The 5,861-nt window shown below is 31.2% G+C and overlaps 1 long non-coding RNA gene across 1 annotated transcript; it reads right to left on the reverse strand.

Moving 5' to 3' along the window:
• Positions 1-1,755: 1,755 nt before the first annotated feature.
• On the reverse strand, positions 1,756-5,861 carry LOC105334108 (uncharacterized). The gene is made up of 3 exons (XR_901070.4): positions 5,676-5,861; positions 4,578-4,662; positions 1,756-1,857 (listed from the first exon to the last, which is right to left on the reverse strand). It is a non-coding gene; the product is annotated as an uncharacterized lncRNA (long non-coding RNA).

Below are 5,861 nucleotides of genomic sequence, written 5' to 3' on the forward strand. Positions count from 1 at the left end.
AATATATCGACATATGAATAATTTTGTTTTCAAGCAGATAATTCAACCGGATATCAGAGAACCCTGTGACTGTTTAAAATCCACGGATATGAAGCATTACATGGGAATCACCAGAATTATGTGTTAATCATTCACTGTCATGTAATGTACTTTAGCATTTCTATGAAAACATACTTATACTAAAAGGACTAGGAAATTCCTGTATTAGACAAATATCTGGCCGAGATGAGATAATAATCTTTGGTGCAATGCTTTGATAATAATCAAACTCTTGATGCACACAATTTGTATAATTACCGAATGACTCTTAAAATTTTAAAATAAATAACTAACAGATGTATGGCAGAGATAACAAAGAATCGATGCAGCCATTATAGAGTTGAACCCTTATCTGCAGAGTTAAACAATTAAATGAGATAAATTTATCTTTATTTGAAAACTTAGTTTATTTGGTCGTAAAACCACCAAACCACTTTATATAATTCATGTATTCTATTCCGTATTTCAAAGACCTAGTATAGTATATTTACAGTAATTTATACATTGACAATCAAATACCTTGAAAGTAAAATCAATTTAAGGAGGCCGACTTTAGTTTGCATTGCGCATGTTGTTGCGCATTCTAATATAATACAGTTGTTTTATACTTCTTATGAATTTTTTTCGATATCATTTATAAAATTGAACACAATAAACAAAATACAGATAAAAATATTTAGATTTTTAAAGGAAATTTTTATTTTTAACACGATTTTTACGTTGTGCGGTAGGGGAGCATTGCCATTGCGCTTTTATGACGTTATGATAAAATGAAGCTTTGTAGGAGTACGTTATAAGAAATAGCATAAAAGAAAAAGCAAAAATTGTACGCTGTTGAAATTTTATATACAGAATGATGCTATCCTCGAGGATATTTTCCTCATTTTTGGAATGAGTCCATTATACCAATCATCATTCGTGATGATCCAAATATATAGCAAAATTTGGTGCATTTTATTATTTTGAGATGGCCCCCACTAAAAACCAGACGGTAGAATTTTGTGTTTTTTACATATAAGGTAGGAACTGATATTACTTATCATATATAACAATTTGAGAAAAAAAGCATTTGTAGTATTTTTTAAAACTGCTTTGATGTGCGGAAAATGACAGTTTCCTATGCATTCCTATAGTAAATGTACCTCTATTTTGAGATGGTCCCTTAAAAGAACCAGATGGTCGATTTTCATGAACCTTCGCATATAAACTAGAGTTGGTTTAAATTACATATGGTTAAAAAATAAAGAGTTTTGCTATTGTAGTTTTTCCGCAAAAAAACCCAAATCGGCCTCCTTAAAACAAACTGATTATTCGATTAGTAAATTACATTTGGGTGTCACCTCTAACTATAAGTCACGGAATGGAATGTTCGAGCACTGAAAAATAATTTATGTACAGTTCTATTGTTCTTTACCAGGGTATATCACTTTACTTTGCTTTACTTATTTTAACGTTCTTATAAGTACACCACCGACACGTTAAGATGACCACGTTGTTCATTATTTATTGGTGCTAAGTCAAAGTTTGTACAAACACATTCATTAAACCAAGCAGCAAAAAATCAGAGATAACAGAAATTATATCCTGCACAGGCTTTGTTTCACGCTGCAACTCATGTATCACCGCTAATGACTGCCACACTGCATGCATAATGTACATGTACATGTATAACTCAACGCAAGCTAGTGCAAGGAAAGACAACCCTAAACCCCGTGATTTAACTTTGGTTTATTACAATAACAAGAATTACACTGAAAATCAGCAAACTTTTTCAAAAGTTCAAGCCAAACATGTCTAAAAATTTGTCTTCAGTGACATCTGAAAAAGAAATGAAATGATGTTATAAAAACAGTCTAATTTAAAATATTTGAAGAATCATAACATATCAGTATGATATACAGCTTCATTTATGTACATGTATGTTCATAGCGATAACTACATGCAATACTGAAGTTAAATGGGATAACTAATGCATCGGGGTTTTTTTCAGATTAGATTTAGGAATATACAAAAGCCGAATAGGGCCACATAAAAAAATATTTTTATCTCGTAATTACGAGAAAAGATCTCGTTATTACGAGTTAATTATCTTGTTATTACGAGAAAAGATCTCGTTATTACGAGAAAAGATATCGTTATTACGAGAAAAGATTTATATAAAATGGTGCGTTTCTAAAAAGAATTCGACTTGATCACACTTTCAGTCTAATAATATCTTTTTCATTCCAGAAACGTTGATTCAATTTTGATTAATATTTAAAAATAACAACGATCATTATTCATTAATTTCTACACATCAAATTGATTGGATTTGACATTTTATCTTATATTAATAAAAGGAAAGAACTTCATGTAATTTTTCTATTCAACTTATATATATTATAATCCCACTCCGAAGTAAACACCAGGTAGTCCTATAGTCGTAAAAACACAATTCTATTAGTTACAGATAACTTTAATGACTATATAATTTCAGTCATGGATATTGATGTACAGGATTTACCCGAATTTGTGTTTTATTTAAACAGTAAAATGCTTTCTTTGGTGATTCATTCGGGATATGAAGGTAGCGACATTGCAGGAAAAAAACGCGGGTTATGTAAATTTTTTCCTGCAATGATTGCTACCTTCATTATCTGCATGAATCATCCAAGAAGGCATTTTATTGTTTATATTAACATCTTTCTTTAACCAATTGATAAACTGATTATGAAAATTTAGTAAAATTCACTAAATTACTGTTAATGTACAAAAGTACGTTAGCTAAAAGAAACAGCCAAATCGTCTCCTGTGAGACTTTGAGTCTAGCGTCATCATGATTTTTTCGTGCAGATAAACAGGGCGTGTCAATTTCAGTCCTGTCACTTTCAGCCGCTGTAGATTTCGACCAATCGATAAATAGGGCGTGTAGAATTCAATTTGGCTGTTTCTATTTAAGGTGCCTCACTACACCTTGAAAGAGTTTCTCAAATCAGCAGAAAATTACTTGATTATGATAGAAAGCATGATGGATAAGAAATATTTATATCAAATAGGCGAAAAAAATGTGCAATTTTAGATAAAAAATGGTATTTTCAAACATTTCATTCAGTAAACATAAACAAAAGCCCCAGGTGGATTCGAACTCATGACCTGCGGTTCACAAGCCTGATACTTTAACCACTGATCTATGACGATTTATATCTGAATAGATTGATACAAACAATTTAACAAAACATTTAAACCGCCATCTTGTGACGTAGTGTCTTAAAAAGTATAAGTCTCGGTGTAGTGAAGTACCTTTAACAATAAAATGCTTTCTTTGGTGATTCATTCGGGATATGAAGGTAGCGACATTGCAGGAAAAATATATAACCCGCGTTAGGGGCTACATTAATTTTTCCTGCAATGATCGCTATCTTCATAACCCGCATGAATCGTCAAAGAAAGCATTTTATTGTTTATATTAACATCTTTCTTTAACTAATTAAAAAATTGATTATGAAAAGTTAGTAAAATTCACCAAATTACTGTTAATGTACATAAGTACGTTGGCTCAAAGAAACAGCCAACTCGTCTCTTGTGAGACTTAGAGTCTGGCATCATCATGATTATTTCGTGCAGTCCGTGAGTTTACTTAGGTCGCTGTAGATTCAGACCAATCGATAAACAGGGCGTGTCATTTTCAGTCCTGTCACTTTCAGCCGCTGTAGATTTCGACCAATAGATAAATGGGGCGTGTAAATTTCAGTTTGGCTGTTTCTATAGAGATATGAATTGACTATATTTTTCCGTAGGAAAGAGGAAATTATACATGGTAGATGTAAATATATGTTCATACACAACCTACATGTATATTGAAAATAATTGATTTTGTATATTAACATTTTGAAGTCTGAAAACAAATTACACATATGCTTCTTAATTATTGACAAATAGTTCAACGAATTTATTAACCAATCAGCTTTGCTTATTCTTCTGAAATATCTTTAAAACTGATTGGTCCGATTTTATATCTTATGCGTACGCTTTTAAACGATGATCATGCTAAGCAAGTGTATATTAATAGACATTGCAGTAGTTCATACACTTTACATAGAAATAGAATAATGAAACGCGCCATTTTAAAAATAGATCCTTTCTAGTAATAACGAGATAATTAACTCGTAATAACGAGATCTTTTCTCGTAATTACGAGATAATTAAATCGGAATAACGAGATCTTTTCTCGTAATTACGAGATCTTTTCTCGTAATAACGAGATAATTAACTTGTAATAACGAGATCTTTTCTCGTAATTACGAGATCTTTTCTCGTAATAACGAGATCTTTTCTCGTAATTACGAGATATTTAAATCGTAATTACGAGATCTTTTCTCGTAATTACGAGGTCTTTTCTTGTAATAACGAGAAAATTAACTCGTAATAACGAGATCTCAATGTCATGTGCATATATACTTTACATGTATTTTACATGTACCGCCATGGATTTTATAAACATTAGAGAAATGGAGAAAACCTTCACAGGCATTAATACATGAACAAATACAAGTTGGTACCTTGTCACGTGTCAAGGGTGGGGGACAAACACTGTTGTTGTTGTCGTCGGAGCATGTGTTGTTTGCACGCATGCGCAATCCGATCCTGAAAAAAGTTTATTAAGTTTATTTGTCTCTTTTATCTTTTTAGTTTTTAGGAGGAAAAGACAATATTCAAATCATAAAATGTTTCAAAAATTAGAAAATTGAATTTATTTTAAATCTTCTTCAAAGGAATGTCATCAATGTACAATGTTTTTAAGTACAGTATTTGTAGATTTCCTCAATTTAAAATTGTGCTTGTTGATTATTTACTCTCCATTAGATACAACAATTCAACTTAAGTATGTGAGTGTACTTCAGTGAGTGGATATATTCATATTTTTTAATGTTTTTGTGTACTAGTTTTTTTGTATCTCGTTTTGTTACGAGTTAAATATTGTCTGTAACAAAGAAAAGTTCTTTTATGCCTGTTATTAACCAATACAATGAACATAGATTTCTCTAGTTTTTAAAATTACGAAGTTTTTGCGATTCATATACCCATGTCGTATCAGCTAGTGACAACTGACATATTTCGGACAGCTAAGAAAACCGATAGGTAAAAAGTCTAAAAAAAAAAAAAATGATCGAAGAATACGTCACAACAGTGTTTTGAATATATTTTGAAATATAAGTGTAATTAAAAAATGCTAGGATTGATCAAGTTTACAAAATAAGAAAAAATAATATTTTACGCAAATGCTTTACATGTAAACTTTTTAACACTTATAAAAGAAAAATATTGCTTGATAAGATACAGTGTGAAATTGATTGGAATTGGTTCAGTAACGATTACTGCATGTATGGCGGCAGTCACATTCGTTTCCATAACCCTAGAGTAGCTCTGTCTTCTGTCATGATTTTTCTATTGTCATTCAACGCCATTAACTGTACTAAGGTTTATGGATGCTTTTTAAGTATATATGTCTGTATTTTTTTACCAATAGTCCTTAGGTCCAATTTACCAATAGTCCTTAAGTCCATTAATATGCCCTTATTGATGCCAGTATACTAGTATTTGCACAAATTGTAGAATTATACTAAACAAGCACAAAACAATAAATGGCTAAATCATACCTGAAATCACAGTTAGAAAAATAAGGAGAATGGTAAAGAAAAACAACGCAAAACTTCTGAAATCCATTCTTGCGCAACTACGAACTCAGTATTCTTACTGTGTGTTAACTGTCCAGCTCTGGTGACACAAGAGTAATAGAAGCTCTTGCTAACGAATGCATTTATGTATGTTTTCTTAAAATCGCC

Source organism: Magallana gigas, chromosome 9, assembly GCF_963853765.1.
Source record: "Magallana gigas chromosome 9, xbMagGiga1.1, whole genome shotgun sequence".
In the NCBI taxonomy this organism is placed as follows: domain Eukaryota; kingdom Metazoa; phylum Mollusca; class Bivalvia; order Ostreida; family Ostreidae; genus Magallana; species Magallana gigas.